The sequence below is a fragment of the Rhinoraja longicauda genome, chromosome 15 (genome assembly GCF_053455715.1).
Source record: "Rhinoraja longicauda isolate Sanriku21f chromosome 15, sRhiLon1.1, whole genome shotgun sequence".
NCBI classification, from domain to species: Eukaryota; Metazoa; Chordata; class Chondrichthyes; order Rajiformes; family Arhynchobatidae; genus Rhinoraja; species Rhinoraja longicauda.
This window is the reverse complement of record NC_135967.1, coordinates 9,081,253-9,103,923: the sequence shown is the minus strand read 5'-3', so window position 1 is coordinate 9,103,923 and position 22,671 is coordinate 9,081,253. Positions and strand designations below refer to the sequence as shown.

The 22,671-nt window shown below is 47.1% G+C and overlaps 1 protein-coding gene across 1 annotated transcript in view; it reads right to left on the bottom strand.

Annotated features, from left to right (window-relative positions):
- The window catches only part of LOC144600341 (mastermind-like protein 2), a 444,980-nt gene that overhangs the window by 201,483 nt on the left and 220,826 nt on the right, over positions 1 to 22,671 (bottom strand). The gene's annotated exons all lie outside the window — the stretch shown is intronic.

Genomic DNA, 22,671 nt, shown 5'->3' with positions numbered 1-22,671 from the left:
TAACCTGGAGTGTGCTTAAGGGCACTGAGGGGGCCTTTTGCGTTCGTCACTGCTACCATACTGTGATACTGCCAGGAGATGTGTCATTTTAAACAGTGAGCCTTAGTGTCTGTTAACGCTCACATTCGATGAGTTGCCTGTTTCCTTCTTGTGTCGGGAACACTTCCATTGCTATTATTTAAACTCACTCTCTGCATCTTGTTTACAGTTCTCGGTTCTGCTCCAAAACCTTTGCAAAAAGAAATGTTTCAGTAAAGCAGTGTGGCTATCCTGGCAAACAGTGTTGCTTCCAAACAACCACCATAGATAGAACAGACGATCTGGTCATTGTCACAAACGTTTCTGTGAGAGTTTGCCGTACACAAATTGGCTGCCAAGATTCCTCCTTTACAACAGTTGGCCACAGCCCAAGAGATCCTTCGTAAGCATAAAGAGGTTTGGAGAATTGAAAGGTGCTATTGAAATGCCATTCTTTCTTTCTTTCGTTCTTTCTTTCTTAAATAATCTGTCTCTGTCTGCTTTCTAATCAACTCCCTGCATTTTCTACGTTACCCATTTGTCCACTGTAATTACCAATGTCACAGCCTGAACAGTCACTCCAGAACTGGCAAGTCAATTAAGGTGGCTTGCCTTCAGTTGAGTTTAGTTTAGTGATGCAGCACGGAAACAGACCCTTCGGCCTGCCGAGTCCATGCCGGCCATCGATCACATTAGTTTAGACTTTGGACTTTAGACTTTAAAGACACAGCGCGGAAACAGGCCCTTCGGCCCACCGAGTCTGCGCCAACCAGGGATGATCCCGTACATTAGCAGTATCCCACACACTGGGGTCAAATTTTGCAACTTACCAAAGTCAATTAACCTGTACGTCCTTGGAGTGTGGTAGGAAACTAGAGCACCCGGAGAATAACCCACGCATTCACAAGGAGAATGTACAAACTCTGCACAGACAGCACCCGTGGTCAGGATGGAACCCAGGTCTTTGGCGCTGTGTGGCAGCATCTCTAACGCAGCGCCAGTTCTATGTTATCCTGGTTTCTCACCCACTCCCGACACACTGGGGGCAATTTACAGAGGTCAATCAAGCTACAAACCCACATGTTTTTGGGATGTGGGAGGAAACCGGAGCATCCAGAGAAAACCCAGGTGGTCGCAGGGAGATCATGCAAACTCCACACAGACAGGACCCTCCGATAGAATCGAACCCTGGCTTCTGACACTGTGAGGCAGCAGCTCTACCAGCTGCACCATTGTGATAATGGGATTTTTTTTTTTAATTACCTCTTATACTCATAAGAAACAGGCCGCTTGTCAACTTGTGTACCGTGGGCTAGTAGTTAACTACCGGACCATTAACCTCGACCCTTGAACCCCATCATGGCCATTGGGGAATTGAAATAAGTCTAGAAACAAATTTGGAATTTAGACAAAAATATACCAATCGTAGCAGAAGTTCACATCAGACTACTGGAATGTTGCAAAAACAAAACGTTCAGTTCACTACTATCCTTCTGGAAAGCAAACCTGCTTCCATTGTGGAGAAACAATGAACTGCAGATACTTGTTTACAAAAAAAAAGTTTCTTCTCCTCTCTTCCTCCACTCTCTTCCTCCCCACCACAATCAGTGATGAAAGCTCCCGACCCAAAACATCACCTATCTAGGTTCTCCACAGATGCTACCTGACCCACTGAGTTACTCCAGAATTTTGTTCGGTTTGGTTATGGGTTTAGATGTACAGGATGGAAACAGGCCCTTCGGCCCACCAGGTCCACACTGACCATTGACCACCTGTATACCAGTTCTACATTATCCCACTTTTGCAGCCTACACACCAGGGGCACTTTTTACAGAAGCTAATTATCCTACGAACCCGCACGTGTTTTGCGGAACGTGGGAGGAAACCCGAACACCTGGAGAAAACCCATGCGGTCGCAGGGAAAATGTGCAAACTCCATGCAGACAGTACCTGACCAGTCAGGGTCAAACCTGTGTCTCTGGCGCTGGGAGGCAGCAACTCTACCAGCTGCACCACTGTACCCATTGTTAGACTCTGGGATAACATAGAACTAGTGTGAACTAATGGCCGATGGTCGGCATGGACTTGGTGGGCTGACAGGCCTGTTTCCAATACTATATCTTTCAATTCAATTCAAAGAGTTACATTTAAAAATAATCTTCAAGGGAATTTCAGAGTGTAGCTCGCAGGGCACTGGAGTCATACAGCTGCCAGTGGAAAAACAGGAACATAACCTTGCACAGACATTTTAGAGATTGTAGAGCCGAGAAGCTTCCACAGGCACAAAGGCATGAAGGGGTGAGAATATGGAAGGGTTTGAGAGCATGCCAATCATTAGGAAGATTATTGAACGATCTTCCATGCTGATAGCATTCAGCCACTGGAACGGATGAAGATATTTCCTTTTCTCCCGACTAAATGGTCAAAAGGAAGAGAGACCCTCACAAAAAACCAACCTCCCTCCCATTGGCTCTCTCTGCACTTCACGCTGCCCCGGCAAGGCAACCAGCATCATCAAGGACAAGTCTCACCCCGTTCACTCCCTCTTCTCCAGTCTCCCATCAGGCAAGCTGTGCTGAAGTGTGAAAACGCACATCTCCAGATTCAAGAACAGTTTCTTCCCAGCTGTTATCAGGCAACTGAACCATCCTATCACCAACTAGAGAGCGGTCCTGACCTCCCATCTCCTTCATCGGGGACCCTCGGACTATATTTAATTGGACTTTATTGCACTTTATCTTGCACTAAACCTTCTACTCTATCCTGTATCTGTACAGTGTGGGCAATTTGGTTGTAATCACATATAGTCTTTTCGCTGATTGGATAACACACAGCAAAAAGCTTTACACTGCACCTCGGTACACATGACAATAAACTAAACTAGACTAAAATTCTTTGTTACGCACTTAGTCGGGAGAGCTGATGTCAGCGAGCTGATGATGTATCTGCTCAAGGCCTTGGCTGGAGATATGGTGACCTTCTGCACACAGAGACATGATGCTTGGTGCAGCACCCATGCTGTGATTCGATTCAGAATCTCTGCCTCGGCAGAGGAAAGTAAGCAGTATAGGTTTATTGCAACCAGCATAAACTGTATAGAGCCATAGAGTCACAGAGTGATACAGTGTGGAAACAGGCCCTTCACAGAGTCACAGAGTGATACTGGGTGGAAACAGGCCCTTCGGCCCAACTCGCCCACACCGGCCAACAATGTCCCAGCTACATTAGTCCCACTTGCCTGCACTTGGCCCATATACCTCCAAACCTGTCCTAGATCCATGTACCTGTCTGTTTCTTAAACGATGGGATAGTCCCTGCCTCAACTACCTCCTCTGGCAGCTTGTTCCATACACCCACCACCCTTTGTGTGAAAACGTTACCCCTCGGATTCCTATTAAATCTTTTCCCCTTCACCTTGAACCTATGTCCTCTGGTCCTTGATTCCCCTTCTCTGGGCAAGAGACTCTGTGCATCTCCCCGATCTATTCCTCTCATGATTTTGTACACCTCTATAAGAGGTATGTGGATTCCTGCTTTGCTTCGGGTTCATTGCAGCCTGGGTTTGATCCTGACCTGCGCTGACTGTATGGGTATGCATGATCTCCCGCCGGCTGTATGAGCTATGCATGTTTTCCCATTGGCTGTATGGGGCATGCATGTTCTCCCGCCGGCTGTATGGGGTATGCTGGTTCTCCCGCTGGCTGTATGGGGTATGCACGTTCTCCCTTTGAGAGTATGGGTTTCGCCAAGTGCTGTTTTCTAATAGACAATAGACAATAGGTGCAGGAGGAGGCCATTCGGCCCTTCGAGCCAGTACCGCCATTCAATGTGATCCTGGCTGATTATTCTCAATCTGTACCCCATTCCTGCCTTCTCCCCATACCCCCTGACTCCGCTATCCTTAAGAGCTCTATCTAGCTCTCTCTTGAATGCATTCAGAGAATTGGCCTCCACTGCCTTCTGAGGCAGAGAATTCCACAGATTCACAACTCTCTGACTGAAAAAGTTTTTCCTCATCTCAGTTCTAAATGGCCTACCCCTTATTCTTAAACTGTGGGTCCCTTGTTCTGGACTCCCCCAACATTGGGAACATGTTTCCTGCCTCTGACGTGTCCAACCCCTTAATAATCGTATACATTTCGATAAGATCTCCTCTCATCCTTCTAAATTCCAGTGTATACAAGCCTAGTCGCTCCAGTCTTTCAACATATGACAGTCCCGCCATTCCGGGAATTAACCTAGTAAACCTACGCTGCACGCCCTCAATAGCAAGAATATCCTTCCTCAAATTTGGAGACCAAATGCAGGATCAATACCCAAAACGTCAACAATTCCTTTCCCTCACAAATGCTGCCCCACCCGTTGATTTCCTCTAGCTCTTTGTTTGTTGCTCTAGCTTCCTCCCATGTACCAGTGGTGCAGCGGTAGAGTTGCTGCCTTACAGCGCCGGAGACCTGGGTTCGATCTTGACCTTGGATGCTGTTTGCACGTTCTCCCTGTGACCGCCTGGGTTTTCTCCGGGTGCTCCAGTTTCCTCCCACATCCCAAAGGCGTGCGGGCTTGTGAGTTATTTGGCTCCTGCAGATTGCCCCTGGTGTGTAGGATGTGAAACTGGGATAACATAGAACTAGTGTACAGCTGATGGCTGGTCGGCGTGGACTCAGTGGGTGGAAGGCCCTGTTTCCATGTTGTATCTCTAAAACTAAGACTAAAACTAAAGGAAATATCCAACCCACTGGTGTGACCATCACAAAGTTATCAGAGTGACGTCTGTTAAGATTTTCATTCCTCTTATCCATCATTGAGATTCATTAGGTTTAGTGGATCAGTGCCTGGTTGGGCTTCCACTATATTACCTCACTTTCCATGTGCCAGTGGATTGTGAACCTCCCCTCGTGAACCTCAGTGCTGATGTGAATAGAACCGGAGATATTAAAGCAGTTTGGTTCTATCTCTTTCCCCCCAGAAAGGGTTACGTGGTGAGAGGATGTTGCTGGGACATGAGAGGCTGAGCTACAGGGAGAGGTTGAGCAGGCTAGAACTTCATTCCTTGGAGTGCACGCATGGAGGACGAGGGGTGATCTTATAGAAGAGTACAATATCACGAGAGGAATAGATTGGGTGAACGCTCGCTTTTGGCCAGAGTGGCGGAATTGCGAACCAGGGTTTAAGATGAGGGGGAAAGATTTAATAGGAACCTGAGGGTTAACTTTTTTTACACAAAGGGTGGTGGGTGTGTGGAATGAGCTGCTGGTATAGGTAGTTAAGGCAAGAACTATCGCGACGTTTAAGAAACATTTGGACAGGTACGTGGATAGGGCAGGTTTAGAGGATTATGGGCCAAATGCAGGCAGGTGGGACTAGTGTAGATGGGACATGTTGGTCAGGGTGGGCACGTTGGGCCGAACGGCCTGTTTCCAAGCTGTATGACTCTGATTCTATGACTCTACGAGGGTGATATGCATGGAAGGTTCAAGAAAATACCCAGCTGAAGCAGGCATGAATTCCACTGAAGACTTGCTTGAGTATTAGAGAGCTGGTGTGCTAGTTAAAATATTGTCCAGGTTATGTCAAACGGGTGTTTAGGGGCAGCATAGTGGTGCAGCAGTAGAGCTGCTGCCTTACAGCACCAGAGACCCGGGTTCAATCCTGTCTACGGATGCTTGTCTGTACAGAGTTTGTACGTTCTCCACGTGACCACGTGGGTTTCTCCGGGTGTCCCGGATTCCTCCCACACTCCAAAGATGTACTTGTTTGTAGGTTAATTGGCTTCGGTAAAACTGTAAATCATCCCTACTGTGTAGGATAGGGCTAGTGTACGGGGTGATCGCTAGTCGGCGGGGACTCGGTGGGCCAAAGGGCCTGTTTTCGCGCTGTATCTCTAAAGTCTAAAGGGTGTTCTACAACACTTGGCAACACTGGCAGCTGCCTTTGTGACTTCCATGTTCTACGACGTCACTTACACAAGGCTGCTGGCAACTGAATTATTTTGCACTAAGCGTTATTCCCTTGTGAAGTATCTACACACTGTAAATGGCTCGATTGCAATCATTTATTGTCTTTCTGCTGGCTGGATAACACACAACAAAAAGCTTTTCACTGTACCTCGGTACACGTGAGAATAAACTAAACTCAACTGAACTGCTGGTGATACATTTCCTCGCCAAGCACAATAACGAGGTTATCCTGGGACAAGAAGCAAAGTTAACGACCCAATTGGCAAAGTCTACAAAACCTGCACCGACACTGCTAGCTTTCAGACGGACTATCACTGGAGAGCAGGATTTCCCCAGCAATCATCCATTGGAAGTAGAGACCCCAGCGTGTAGGGTCGGGTGTAAGGCGGGGAAAGGGATGAGATGCTCTAAACCCCAACTCATAGTTAGAGTCATAGAGTCATAGAGTGATACAGCGGGGAAGCATGCCCTTCGGCCTAACATGTCCCAGCTACACTAGTCCCACCTGCCTGCATTTGGTCCATCTCCCTCCAATCCAGTCCTATCCTGTCTACCTGTTTCTTAAACGTTGGGACAGTTGCAACCATGGGTTGCAGGTAGATATGCAGTCGTAAAGCCGGGACAACCTCATTCGCAAGCGAGAGAGTAAATAGATCAAATATGTTGGTGGGGATCAAAGTGGAAATCAAAGAAAGTGCAGATGTTGGAAGCCTGAAAAAACAACAAAAATGCTGGAAGATCTCAGCTGGTCAGGCGGTAACTGTGGAGAGAGAAACGGAGTTAACATTTCACGTGCAAGACCCTTCTTCAGAACTGGGAAAAGGAGGGAACAAATTGGTTTAAAAAACCTCAGAGAGTGGGGGAGGGATGGATAAGAGAATGTTAATGTCATCAGGAACAGGAGTAGAATTTGGCCATTCGGCCCATTAAGTCTATTCCGCCATTCAATCATGGCTGATCTATCTCTCCCTCCCAACCCCAATCTCCTGCCTTCTCCCCATAACATCTGACACCCGTACTGATCAAGAATCTATCTATCTCTGCCTTAAAAATATCCACTGACTTGGCCTCCACAACTTTCTGTGGCAAAGAATTCCACAGATTCACCACCCTCTGACTAAGTAAACCTCTCCTCATCTCCTTCCCAAAAAGAACGTCCTTTAATTCTGAGGCTATGACCGCGTTCTAGACTCTCCCACTATGTGTGATGGGAAGAGACCAGGTATACTGTGGTCATTGATGAAGGTCCTGGTTGATTGATTAATGAGGGCAGTTAGAGAGGGATGGTCTAGATTTGTTACTGTCGTCGTTTGAAGTTTATCTCTGCTCTGAACCAATGCTGATTTGCGCCAATCTGCTCGTGATTGCAAGCATGCAATAAATAATAATTCATATAACGGTCAATATTTTAAACAGCTCATTCCCAACAGGAAATCTTTAATTTCATTCTCACCACTTAATGTTATGCTGAGGTTGCAGGAAAGGTTAATGGTAAAACTGAATTGCATTTGCTTATTTTATCTGATAGCTTACTTCCCCTCATCTACAACTCTCTGTTGATGCCACTAACCTCATTGTATCATGACGGCCATTCTCTCTTTCCTCACCCCCCATGTGTGGACCTGGACTACTGGTGTATGGACAAGTATCTCATGACTGAAGTTCACCAATGCTAACAATGCTGTTGCAGTACAGGTCAATATTTGGAGTATCAGTGGGAGGACAGTGTGCATTATGATTTTGTTAACCCCAAATGCGAGGGGCAGTCGGGAGCAAATTTAGTTTTTAATTGACTGATGCTTTATTATCACATGTGACACGTCACAGTGAAATTCTTTGTTATGCGTCCCATACACAAAGCGTGCAAAGAGTCGCCAGGTAAAGGTCATAAGGTCATAAGGTCGTAAGTGACAGGAGTAGAATTAGGCCATTCAGCCCATCAAGTCTACTATGCCATTCAATCATGGCTGATCTATCTCTCCCTCCTAACCCCATTCTCCTGCCTTCCCCCCATAACCTCTGGCGCCTGTACTAATCAAGAATCTATCTATCTCTGCCTTAAAAATATCCACTGACTTGGTCTCCACAGCCTTCTGTAGCAAAGAATTCCACAGATTCACCACCCTCTGACTAAAGACATTTCTCCTCATGTCCTTCCTAAAATAACGTCCTTTAATTCTGAGGCTATGATCTCTAGCCCTAGACTCTCCCACCAGTGGAAACATCCTGGGGTGCTGACAAAGTTATAAAGTGCTCAATGTAGTCTCCAATGGTCCCTCTTTGTTCTCGGCAGCCCCCTACGCCAGCATGAACTATAGCGAAAGAGAGCATACTGGAGAAGAAACTCAGATGGCACAGTGGCCCAGCTAATAGGTTCTAGAGACCCAGGGGTTAATCGTAAGGACCTGCAGATGCTGATTTACAACAAAGGACACAAAGTGCTGGAGTAACTCAGCGGGTCAGGCAGCATCGCTGGAGAACATGGATAGGTGAGGTTTCGGGTCGGGACCCTGAAGAAACTGAGAAGGGTCTGAAGAAGGGTCTCGACCCGAGACGTCACCCATTCCGTCTCTCCACAGGTGCTGTCTGACCCGCTGAGCTACTGCAGCATTTTGTGTCTAACCACGGGTGCTGTTTGTATGGCGGTTCTTTCTGTAACTATGTGAGTTGCCTCTGTGTGCTCTGCTTTCCTCCTGCATCTCCAACTTGTGTGGGTTGCTCGGATAATTCCCTCTACGAGTTCCCTCTAGTGTGTGGGTGCTGTCTATACAGAGTTTGCACGTTCTCCCCGTGACCACGGGGCTTTGCTTTCTTCCCACATTCCAAAGAGACGTTCAGGTTTGTAGGTTAATTGGCTTCTGTAAATTGTTCCTCGTGTGTAAGAAGGAACTAGTATACGGGGTGATTGCTGGTCAGTGTGGATCCGGTGGGTCGAAGGGCCCATTTCCACATTGTCTCTCTAAACTAAGCAAACCTAAATTAAAAATAGGTTACAGGATAGATTATCGGGGAATGAGATTGTTCTGTGAGTCAGCACAGCCTGAAAGGGCCAAATGGCCTCCTTTGATATTGTAAGGAAATATAAAATATGATGCCAAATATGTTGACCTCAATTCACCGCCAAGCACTCTCTTCAACATTGGCATGGTGCTGTGTACATTTATACATCCACAATAGAGTGGCACAGTGACGCAGCGGTAGAGTTGTTGCCTTACAGCGCCAGAGACCCGTGTCGATCCTGACTACGGGTGCTGTCTGTACAGAGTTTTGTGCATTCACCCTATGACTGCGTGGGTTTTCTCTGGGTGCTCAGGTTTCCTCCCACACTCCAAAGACGTACAGGTTTGATGGTTAATTGGCTTTGGTAAAATTGTAAATTGCCCCTAGTGTGTGTAGTGTAGTGTTAACAAGCGGGGATCGCTGGTTGGTTGGCACGGAGTCGGTGGGCCGAAGGGCCTTGATACGTGCTGTATCTCTAAGCAAAGCTAGGCTAAAGAATGATTTGGCTTCTCATGGTTACTTAACCGATATACTATTGTCAGAAAGGACTTTGGATTTAAACTGTAATGTAATAACTTTCTAGAGGACAGTGGACCTTAGAAATAAGTTGCTGATTTGTTCCTTGTGTGAGCTGGTTCTTGGCTGGTGTTCAGTTTCCACAGGTTCCATTAACCACAAGTATGAGCAACCTCATCTCCTGCACCATGCAAAATCCCTTCCTTCTGGTGGGTGGGGAGACATTTTCCAGACGTTTTTTCCATTTCCTTATCCCAGGATTTTTTCCTAATTAAAAAATGACCATTCCTCAGAAGGTCCTATGCTTGAGGTAGTAGTATCGACACCTGGTGCTCTGCTAGAACCGAAAGTGAAGAGAATGAGAAAGAAAACAAAAAAATCTGAAGGAGATTTTAGACAGCAAAGTGTAGAATCTTCAAAGTCTTCAAGGCAGAGATAGATTTTTTGATTAGTGCTGGTTTCAGGGGTTATGGGGGAAGGCCCAAGGATGAGAGAATGAGGTTAGGAGAAAGAGATCGATCATCCACGATTGAATGGCAGAGTAGACTTGATGGGCTGAATGGCCTGATTCTGCTCCTAGAACGTATGAACTTGTGAACATTTGACATGGTTGGCGTGGATCTGGTGAGTTGGGTCTCCATGACTCTAAGCAGTGTTTAATTCTCATATGTTACTACATCATGTTTGTCACATGTATAACAGAACTTTGGTTAATACCTACACGGCTTGTTTTTGTTCCTTCTCACATATGACGGAGGAATTTGGGCAGAAAGTGGGCCAATTTAGTTTAATTTAGAGTTCATAAGTGCATAACTTCATAAGTGATAGGAGCAGAATTAGGCCATTTGGCCCATCAAGTCTACTTCACCATTCAATCATGGCTGATCTATCTTTCCTCCTCAACCCCATTTTGCTGCCTTCTCCCTATAAAACCCCTAACACCCGTACTAATCAAGAATCTATCTATCTCTGCCTTAAAAATATCCATTGACTTGGCCTCCACAGCCTTCTGTGAGATACAGCATGAAACAGGCCCTTCATCCCACCAAGACCACACCGACCATCGATCACCCATTCACACTCGTTCTATGTCACCCCACTTTCTACACATTAGGGGCAATTTGCAGAGGCCAATTAACCTATAAATCAGCATGTTCTTTGGGATGTGGGAGGAAACTGGAGCACTCAGAGGGAACACACACACAGTCACAGGGAGAACGTGCAAACTCCACACAGATGGCACCCACATCCTGTCGAGGTCAGGGTCGAACCCGGGTCTCTGGCGCTGTGAGGCAGCGGCTCCACCCACTGTGCCGCCCACAAGACTTGTCTCGTTGAGTGCTAGGGTAGGCCTGATGGGCTGAATGACCTTCTGCAATTTAATTCCCTGCTGTTCCAGTAATGTGTCTACGTTGGGAAAACCTGTTGCAACACAGGAAGCAATCTGCACCCCCGGGATAAAACAAAAATCAGCCAAGAAGTTACATTTTAAAATAATGATAACCTTTAATCCCATTCCCTGGCAAGTGCTCGGGTTACCACATGCAAGCAGGAAGCAGTGAATTGTTTAGAGGGTGTATCTGCGCCACGATTATATAAAGGGCGGCACGGTGTCGCAACGGTAGAGTTGCTGCCTTACAGCGCCCGAGATACCCCTGGGTTCGATCCTGACTGTCGGTGCTGTCTGTACGGAGTCTGTACGTTCTTCCGGTGACCGCGTAGGTTTTCTCCGGGTGCTCCGGTTTCCCGCCCCCCCCCCACGCTCCCCAAACACGTTCAGGTTTGTAAGTCAATTGGCTTCTGTAAAAATTGTAAATTGGCCCCAGTGTGGGATGGAGCTAGTGTACTCGATGGTCGGTGTGGACTCGGTGGGCCGAAGGGCCTGTTTCCGCGCTGTATCTCCAATCTAAACTAAACTAAATTAAACCACAATAGAACATCCAGAAATCAAACAGCATTATTTTAAGGAGCTCAGAACTACTGCGTCAAACGCTTTCCCAGAACTTTAAGGAACTGAAATGGATCCCCTCTTTGCATAAACAAAGTGTGGCGCAAAATTCCCTTGTGTCATCTTAATGCAGGGAGAAGTATGCATGATTTACACGGGAAGGCCAAACAAGGACAAAAATGCAGCAAACAGCCACTGGTAAGGTCGGCCGGGGGTGAAGACGACACCATTCACCACTGACTATTATCTGCCTGTCCTCATGTTCTCACCTGCTGTGAGGACACCTAATCAGCACTAACATCTGCAATTAGCAGCAGCCAAGAGCGCTGATAACTCTCCACACGGGCCAACAGTGTGGAAGGAAGAGCCCCGGTTACAACGCTCCTAATCACTCTCCACACCGAGCAAAATGCTCATTTCCTCAGCTGTAAGCACACAGCAAGGGCGGCGGGCTTTTGTATTCGCAAGCTGCGTTATTATTTCCAGCTTAACTCTTTGCCCTCACAACTGAGGGAGGCTTCCCACTGAAGGCAGGGAGTGCCACTGGCTGCAATGCTAGCCTTTGCATCCCTGCTGCAAAACAAAGGGTGCAGTGGATTTTTTGGGGCGGCTGCTCTCCCTATCTCTCTCTGCTATCTTGCTCTTGACTTTTGTGGAGCATTAGGCTCCGATTATGTGTAAAAATAGCAACATTGCAGGCAGGCAGAAGAATGTGCTGTACGTAATACTCCAACCCTGCTAACCGCATCGTTTGTTCCTGTCGTGGACTGCGCTGTCGTTTGTTCAAGCACCAGGGAGGCTTTTCCAAGCGTTTCCCACACGTACCTCCCAAGCCCCCAACCCATCCAACGCTCTCCGGGTGTTATCCTGAAGGAATACACTGGCTCCTCCCTCTGTCCACACCAGCCTTACACCATAAGACCTAGGAGCAGAATTAGGCCACTCGGCCCATCGAGTCCACTCTGCCATTCAATACAATATATCTTTATTGTCATTGTACAGGGGTACAACGAGATTGGGAATGCGCCTCCCATACGATGCAATAATTTAAGCTGATCATAGCTGATCTATTTTTCTAAGTCAACCCCATTCTCCCGCCTCCCCCCCCCCCCCCCCCCAAAACCTTTGGCACCCTTACTTTAGACTTTAGAGATACAGCGTGGAAACAGGCTCTTGGGCCCACCGAGTCCGTGCCGACCAGCGATCACCCAGTACACCAGCACTACCCTACACGAGGGGCGATTTACAATTTATTGCACTAAAGCCAATTAATCTACAAACCTGCACGTCTTTGGAGTGTGTAAGGAAACTGGAGCACCCGGAGAAAACCCACGGGGAGAACGTACAAACTCCATGCTGACAGCACCTGTAGTCAGGATTGAACCCGGGTCTCTGTGAGACAGCAACTCTACTGTTGTGCAACCTTTTTACTAAGAACCTATCAATCGCCACTTTAAAAATGGTCAATGACTTGCACTCCACAGACGTCTGTGGCAATGAAGTCCACACATTCATCAGCCTGTGACTAAAGAAATTCCTCCTCATCTCCATTCTAAAGGTACGTCCTTTAATTCCGAGGCTGTGCCCTCTGGTGTCAGCCCCTTCCATTACTGGAAACATCCTTTCCACATCGACTCTATCTCGGCCTTTCACTAGGTTTCAATGAGATCCCTCATCCTTCTAAACTCCAGTGAGTGACACGCCCAGTGCCATTAAACACTCCTGCCATCTATCTATCTCACTCCACTGTTATCCTCTGTGTCTGAACCCTGATGTTTTCTCTGGAACGTCGGAGGTGGAGTGGAGACCTGATGGAAGTTTATAAAACCAGGAGCGGCATAGAGAGGGTAGACAGCCAGAACCCTTTTCCGCAAGATGGAAATGGCAAGGCCCTGAGGGAAATAGCTTTAAGGTGAGAGGGGCAAAGTATAAAGGAGTATGGGGCAAGGTGTTTACATAGGGGGAGGTGGGTGTCTGGAACATGCTGCCAGGGGTGTTGATGGAAGCGGATCTGAAGATGGTATATATGAGTCTATCAACCCACATGGATCACGTGCAGGCAGAGAAGATTAGGTTAACTTGTCGTCCTGTTTGGCACAGACATTGTGGGCTGAAGGGCCTGTCCTGTGCTGGTAGCAGCAGCTACCCCATATTGGGCCCCATATCTGAGGAAGGGTGTGCCGGCGTTGGAGAGGGTCCAGAGGAGGTTTACGAGAATGACCCCAGGAATGAATGGCGAGCGTTTGACTGCACCGAGCCTGTACTCGCTAGAGTTTAGAAGAATAAGAGGGGACCTCATTGAAACTTACCGAATAGCGAAAGGCACGGATAAAGTGGATGTGGAGAGAATGTTTCAATTCGTGGGAGAGTCTCGGACCAGAGCCCATAGCCTCACGATTAAAAGGACATACCTTTAGAGAGTTGAGGAGGAATTTCTTTAGTCAGAGGGTGGTGAATCTGTGGAATTCATTGCCACAGACAGCTGTGGAAACTGTCAATGGGTATTTATAAGGTGCAGATTGATAGATTCACGATTAGTAAGGGTGTCAGAGGTGATGGGGAGAAGGCAGGAGAGTGGGGTTTCAGCCATGATTGAATGGTGGAGGAGACTTGATGGGCCTGTAACTTATGAACGTATGAACCTATAGTACTGTTCTATGTTCTATGTCCACTGCCGTCTCACATATGTGTAGGAAAGAACTGCAGATGCTGGTTTAAATCGAAGGAAGACACAAAATGCTGGAGTAACTCAGCGGGTCAGGCTGCATCTCTGGAGAGAAGGAATGGGTGATGTTTCGGGTCAAGACCCTTCTTCAGACTGATGTCAGGGGAGTGGGCAGGACAGATAGAATGTAGTCGAGGCAGTAAGACTGGTGGGAGAAATGGGAAGGGGGAGGGGATGGAGAGAGAGGGCTATCTGAAGTTAGAGAAATCAATGTTCATACCGGTGGGGTGTAAACTACCCAAGCGAAATATGAGGTGCTGTTCCTCCAATTTGCGCTGGACCTCACTCTGACAATGGAGGAGGCCCAGGACAGAGAGGTCAAGATTAGGAATGGGAGGGGAAGTTAAAGTGCTGAGCAACCGGGAGATCAGGTAGGTTAAGGCGGACTAAGCGGAGATGTTCAGCGAAACGATCACCGAGCCTGCGCTTGATCTCGCCGATGTACAGGAGTTGACACCTGGAACAGCGGACGGATACAGTAGATGAGGTTGGAGGAAGTGCAAATGAACCTCTGCCTCACCTTGTAAAGACTGTTGGGGTCCTTGGATGGAGTTGAGCGGGGTGGTAAAGGGACAGGTGTTGCATCTCCTGTGGTTGCAGGGGAAAGTGCCTGGGGAGGGGGTGGTTTGGGTGGGAAGGGACGGGTTGACCAGGGAGTTGCGGAGGGAACGGTCTCTGCGGAACGCAGAGAGGGGAGGGGATGGGAAGATATGGCCAGTGGTGGGATCCCGTTGGAGGTGACGGAAATGTTGCTTTATATGGTGTATGCGACGGCTGATGGGGTGGAAGGTGAGGACAAGGGGGGCTCTGTCCTTGTTATAAATGGAGGGAGGGGGAGCAAGAGCGGAGCTGCGGGATATCGAGGAGATCCTAGTGAGAGACTCATCTACAATGGAAGAGGGGAACCCCCGTTCCCTAAAGAATGAGGACATCTCCGATGCCCTGGTATGGAACACCTCATCCTGGGCGCAGATGCGGCGTAGACGAAGGAATTGGGAGTAGGGTATAGAGTCTTTACAGGAAGCAGGGTGGGAAGAAGTGTTGTCTAGATAGCTATGGGAGTCAGTGGGCTTGTAATAGATGTCGGTCAATAGTCTGTCTCCTGTGATGGAGACGGTGAGATCTAGAAACGGTAGGGAGATGTCGGAGATGGTCCAAGCGAATTTGAGTGCAGGATGGAAATTAGTCGTGAAGGTGATGAAGTCAGTGAGTTCTGCATGGGTGCAGGAGGTAGCACCAATGCAGTCATCAAAGTAGCGGAGGTAGAGTTCGGGGATAGGGCCAGTGTACGCCTGGAACAGTGATTGTTCGACGTACCCTACAAAGAGGCAGGCAAAGCTGGGGCCCATGCGAGTGCCCATAGCTACGCCTTGGATTTGGAGGAAGTGGGAGGAGTCGAAGGAGAAGTTGTTGAGGGTAGGGGCCAGCTCTGCTGGGCGGAGGAGAGTGTTAGTAGATAGAAATTGGCTGGTTCTGCGGTCGAGGAAGGGCTTTAAGACCCTCCTGGTGGGGGATGGAGGGGTAGAGTGAGTGGGCATCCACAGTAAAGATGAGAGGGTGGGGGCCTGGAAAACGGATGTCATTGAAGAGACGAAGAGCGTGTGAGGTGTCTTGGACATAGGTAGGGAGGGATTGGACCAGGGGGGATTGGATGGAGTCGAGGTAGGTGGGAATTAATTCAGTGGAACATGAACAAGCAGAAACAATGGGTCTGCCAGGGCAGTTCTGTTTGTGGATTTTCGGGAGAAGATAAAGATCGGGCCGTGCGGGGCTGGGGAACGATAAGGTTGGAGGCTTTAGAGGGCAGAGAGCTCTCTCACATATGTTCTATGGTCAGGTGATAGTCAGCAGGAAACTCAATCCAGTGCAATCACTTTGCAATCCGGTGCCATACTTTTGCCGGAGTGACAATGAAGAATGACAACTTTCCCCATTCCCAAACTAAGAGAATTGAGCTATCATTTGAAACTTGTTTTGCTTCCTTCGCCATCCATGTTACTGTGTTCTTGTGTCACCTTGGCTCTGTTGCTGCAGTAAAAAGATCAGACCAAGAGCTTTATGTGCAGCTCTAAAGTTACTGCTGTTCTGCAGAGAGGAACAGTGATTGGGACATGATGTCCCAGCGAGAACACCCATAATGAAGAAATGGGTATGGGCAACCTGCCCAGAGCACAGCCTCGATAATACGTGAATTCTTAACGCAAGTAGTCAGGCAGCTGGCAAATAGTTTCCTTGAAGATTGACACAAAAAGCTGGAGTAACTTTGTCTCGACCCAAAACGTCACCCATTCCTTCTCTCCAGAGATGCTGTCTGTCCCGCTGAGTTACTCCAGCTTTTTGTGTCCATCTTCAGTTTAAACCAGCATCTGCAGTTCCTTCTTAGACAAATAGTTTCCTTCCACTATTATTCTCCAGCTTTTAACATTTAGTTGATTTGTGTTACTCCACGACCTCTGCAACCTTCTTCAAGATCTCTGCTTCTTCCATCATGGCCTCCTGAATGTCGGCACAGACTCGACACAGAGCGCGGCACAGTGGCGCAACGGTAGAGTTGTTGCCTCACAGCACCAGAGAAGTGGGTTCAATCCTGGTCGTGGGTGCTGTCTGTTGCAGAGTTTGCACGTTCTCCCTGTGACGGCGTGGGTTTACTCTGGGTGCTCCGGTTTCCTCCCACATTCCAAAGACGTGCATGCCTGTAGGTTCATTGGCTTCTGTAAATTGCTCCTTTACAGACTGGCTTCTGTAAATTGTGTAGGATGCGAAATTGGAATAACGTACAACTTGTGTGAATGTATAATCATCGGTTGGCCTGCACTTGGTGGGCCGAAGGGCCAGTTCCCATACTGCATTTCTAAACTAAACTAAACTAAACCAAACCAGTCACTCCACTGTTGGTGGGAGGGCCTTCACTGGACAAAGCCCTAAGTTCTGGGATATCTTCACAAAATTTCTCTGCTCTTTTAACCTGCTCCTCCTTAAAGATCAACAGCTTCTGGCCAAGTTTTCTCAAACGCTGATGGCAGGACCTCAGCTTGAAACATTGACTCTTTCTTTCCCCAAAGACAACGGCTTTCCAGCATTAGTCATAAAGCGCTGAAACAGTCCCTTATGTCCACCATGACCCTGTGGACAACAACACACATTTCTACACTAATCCAAGTCCCAACACTTAATCCATAGCCTTCTATGCCTTGATGCTCAGCTTAGTTCAGTTTAGTTAAGTTTAGAGGTACAGGGCGCAAACATGCCCTTCCACCCACCGAGCCTGCACCGACCAGCGATCGCCGAACATTAACACTATACTACACACACTAGGGACAATTTACAATTTTACCGAAGCCAATTAACCTACAAACCAGTATGTCTTTGGAAACTGGAGATCCGGCAGAAAACCCAGCGGTCAGGAGAACGTACAAACTCCGTACTGACAGCACCCATAGTCGGGATCGAGCCCAGGTCTCTAGTGCTGTAAGGCAGTAGTTCTACCGTTGCGCCAACGTACCTCGTAAGTAGTGATTCAAGAACTTATCTAGATCGTTCGTAAACGGCGTTATGGTACCTGCACCGCCTGCCACCTACCAATACTTTACTTTCATTTCTTATATCGTTTGACATGACTCTTGCACCTTTTCCCCCAGTTATGATCACATGAAGTGCCTTAGGATGTTAAAAGCGCTACAAAAATGAAGTGTTACTTAAAACAAAACAGCTGAACATATATTTGCAGTGAGTTGTTACCAAGAATACCATTGTAAAAGCATTTTTAGATATAATTTCAATGGAAGATTTTTCTAAAATGTTTTTAAATGCTGAAAACTAGTATACTAGAGTGATAAGAGTCACACAGCAGGGAAACAGGCCCTTCGGCCCAACCTGCCCATGATGACCATGCTGCCCCATCTACACTAGTCCCACCTGCCTGTTTTTGGCCTTCGTCCCTCTAAACCTTTACTGTCTAGGAATCTATTTCACTTGGACAGCTGACAACCCAATGGTATGAACGTTGATTTCTCTAATTTCAAGTTGCTCCTGCATTCCTTGTCTCCCCTCTCTCCCCCTCCCCCACCCTAGTCATCCTTCTAGTTCCACTGTTTGTACTCTTGAATCCCTGAATCCACATCTTCCCCAGCCAACAATGGGCCTTTGTGGACTCCACCCTTCCTGAGGATGTCTGTTGCCGGCCTGTTTAGTTCTGGTCTTCTCTACCATTCAGTCTGACAATAGAAAACAGGTGCAGGAGGAGGCCATTCGGCCCTTCGAGCCAGCACCGCACCGCACTGAAAAGGGGTTCCGACCCAAAGTGTCAACAATTCCTTTTCTCCAGAGCTGCTGCCTGACCCGCTAAGTTACTCCAGCATTTTGTGTCTATCGTCATGTACCTTTCCAAACGTCTTTTAAATGTTGTTAGAGTATTTGCCTCAACTGCCTTCTCTGACAACTCATTCCATATACCCACCATTCTCTGTGTTTAAAAGGTGACCATGTGTTACAGTATCACTGGGGATTAAAGGGATGGCCTTAAAGAGCAACAGTCTTTCTGGAGAAGCAATGCTTGGCAAATGTAAAACAAACCCACAACAAAACATCTTTAAATATCATCGGAAGGATCAGTTTGAACAACAGTGAGTTCAATGTGAGAGACACAAAGTGCGGGTCAGGCAGCAGTTCTGGAGAAAAGGAATAGGTGACGTTTTGAGACCCTTCTTCATATTGAGAGTCAGGGGAGAGGGAAACTAAAACTGTGAAATGGTACAACCATTTGTTTTTTGTACCTTTTCATACCTCTCGTTTCCCTCCCTCCTGACTCTCAGACTGAGGAAGGGTCTCGACTCGAAACATCACCTATTCCTTTTCTCCAGGGATGCTGCCTGACCCGCTGATTACTCCGGCACTTTGTGTCTATCTTCAGTGTATACCAGCACCTGCAGTTCCTTCTTACACGTTGAGTTCACTGTATTTGTCTCTGGATATTTTTTCTGGAACATTCTCAGACTTAAAGATTGTGCTTCTTTACAGAGTTTGTATTGTTTTTACACAGATTACACAGGAAAGACACAATCCAAAATACATTTTCAGCGCAGTTTTGAGTGGGTGCTGAATTGTTGGAAGTGCCGTCCTTTAGAGAGGTGCTAAACTGGCTTTATGTTTACCTGCTTAGATGAAGTTTGGTTTAGTTGAGAGACACAGCGTCGAAACAGGCCCTTCAGTCCACCAAGTCCACACCGACCATCACACGAGTTCCCACTGTCTCATCCACTCTCCTCACACATTAAGGGCAATCTTACAGAGGTCAATTAACCCACTAATCCACATATCTTGGGGGTGGGGGGGGGGGAGAGGAAACCAGAGCACACCCACGTGGTCACAGGGAGAACGTGCAAACTCCACGCAGACAGCACCCAGGTCAGGATCCAATCCGGGTCTCTGGTGCTGTGAGGCAGCAGCTCTACCAGCACCGCCCTGTAAAAGGAGAGATGGCGTGGACTTTTCAGGAAAGGCAGAAGAGTTCACCTCATTTCCTGGCACTAAACCTCTCCCTCAGTCAACAAGTCTAATCCCATTGCTATTTGGAGGATCTTGTCGTCCATTAATTGACTGCTATCTTTGCCTCTATTGTTATATATCGAGGATGCAAGTCCGAAATTAAGTTGTTGGCCATGAACAGCCTGTGGTTTAGTCTGAGTCTGTGAAAGTCATTATGTAATGGAGGCCCTAAAGATAAAATAGGCTTAGACAGTCCGTCACTGGCAGTACTCTCAATTTAAGCATTTGAAAGCGTTGTAAAATACTAATTGTCGCTTAAATATCCTTAGACCGGCATTTGGCATGAAGTCTGATTTACAGCCAACACTGGGAAGACAGCGCAAGTGTGAGAGGTGACAATTCATTACTGTGGACAAAGGCAGCTTGTAACTGATGACTGAGTGGCAGGCGGCTGAACTGCTTCCTGCCAATTCAAGGCTGGAGCTCACTTTGCCAGGCAGTACATCACGGTTAAGCACTGCAAATCCCTGCAACCCGGGCAATGTCAAATGTGCTCTTTGCAGCAATCTAACGCCCGGTGCTGTTTGCAACTGATGTTAAACAACATGTTATCAAAGGTCAATCGGTGTTCTCACACATCACTATGATGCCTGGAACAGTTTAGCCACAATCTGATGAGATGACACCAAAACATACAGATAGTTCCTCTGGATATGACCTTTGCCGTTGTGTGTAAAAAAAAGAATCATTCTCAACTGTTTCAAGTAACATGTATCACTGTTCACATATCTGACCGACAATCGTTTCTGATAATAATATTACCGTACTTGGTGGTTAAGAGAGACTGTTTTTCATAGCCGATGGCATACAAATAAATATTTTTTTACCAGTGACCTCGTAAATATTAATTCGATGGTTATTGAATTTGTTAGTGATCTGAAAAGCTACAGAAAGCTATCTGGAGAAGGAAAAAAGACACAGATTGCTGGCGTAACTCAGCAGGTCAGGCAGCATCTCTGGAGAACATGGATAGGTGACGTTTCGGGTCGGAACCCATCTTGGAAACATGGAAAATAGGTGCAGGAGTAGGCCATTTGGCCCTTCGAGTCAGCACTGCCATTCAGTATAATCATGGCTGATCATCCAAAATCAGTACCCCATTTTGCTTTTTCCCCATATCCCTTGATTCCGTTAGCCCTAAAAGCTATATCTAACTCTCTCTTGAAAACATCCAGTGAATTGCCTCCACTGCCTTCTGTGGCAGAGAATTCCAGAGATTCACAACTCTCTGGGTGAAAACGTTTTTTTTCTCATCTCAGTCCTAAATGGCCTACCCCTTATTCTTAAACTGTGACCCCTGGTTCTGGACTCCCCCAACGTCGGGAAAACTTTTCCTGCATCTAGCCTGTCCAATCCTTTAAGAATGGTACATGTTTCTATAAGATCCCCCCTCATCCTTCTAAATTCCAGTGAATATAAGCCCAGTCGACCCATTCTTCAGATTCAATTATCTGAAGGGTTGTGATTACACCTTACTCTATGATTTTGAAAATACTCTGACTCGCACTCTTGAGGAGATCTTTGTGACGGCACAGTGGCACAGCCAGGAGAGCCGCAGCCAGAGATCTGGGTTTGATCCTGACTTCGGGTGCTGTCTGTGTGGGCTTTGCACCTTCTCCCAGTGACTGCGTGGGTTTCCTCCTGTTGCTCCGGTTCCCTCCCACAATTTACAGAGGTCAATTAACCTACAAATCCGCACGTCTTTGTAGGTTAATTGACCTCTGTAAATTGCCCCTCGTGCGTAGGGAGTGGGCGAGTAAGTGGGATAACGTAGATCTAGTGTGAACGGGTGATCGATGGTTGGCGCGGACTCGGTGGGCCGAAGGGCCTGTTTCCATGCCGAAACTCTAAAAAGTAAGAAAGTTAAACTGAAACCAATTGTTTCTTTGCATAACATGATGCATTTGCAGTCTAAATGTAGAAGGCACATACTCAGAAGAGCATTTCCGGTTTCACTTCTCGTTGCCTATTCCCCAGCCGTAGGAAGGCACAAAATGCTGGAGTAACTACAGCTAGCTCCAACCAATGAAAGACATGCAACAAAGTAACAATGATAAAGGAAACGGGGAACTTTATCATCGTTCCTTTTTTTGCATAACTTTCATTCATTTGTTCTATATCTCTTCACATCATAGTCTATATCTCTCGTTTATCGTTTCTCCTGACAAGTCTTAGGAAGGGTCTCGACCCGAAACGCCACCCGTTCCTGCTATCCAGAGATGCTGCCTGTTCTGCTGAGTTACTCCAGCATTTTGTGTCGATCTTCGGTTTAAACCAACATCTGCAGTTCCTTCCCACACACCCCAGCTGTAGAAACTGTGTGAGGAAAAGCCCACATTTCATCATCACCACATGGGTGGCAGACTGGTAAATGCAAACTCACAGTACTGCTTTTTGTTCCATTCTCCACTCAGAGAAGCAGTCAAGGCTGCAGGTAATAAGACCAAAAAGTTGCAACCCATTAGAATACAAATGTCTCCTGCAGTTGTCATTAAACTTTGTTGAAAATTTGCTGAAAGATTGTTGTTAGATGTGCTATTGAATACGAATCCTCTATTGAATGTCAGGATAGACACAAAATGCTGGAGTAACTCAGCATCTCTGGAGAGAAGGGTCTCGACCCGAAACATCACCCATTCCTTCTATCTAGAGATTCTGCCTGTTCCGCCGAGTTACTCTAGCAGTTTGTGTCTGTCGTCGGTGTAAACCAGTTTCTGCAGTTCCTTCCTACACATGTTGAATGTCAGGGGTAGGTTTACTTTTAAAAAAAGACACAAACTGCTGGAGTAACTCAGCGAGTCAGGCGGCATTTCTGGAGAACACGGATGAGTGATGTTTCGGGTCAGGTCCCTTCTTCATACTTGTTTCGACATATTATCGGTTTAATTTAGTTTAGAAGGACAGCATGGAAGCAGGCCCTTCGGCCCAGTGAGTCCACACCGACCATCGATCACTCTTTCACA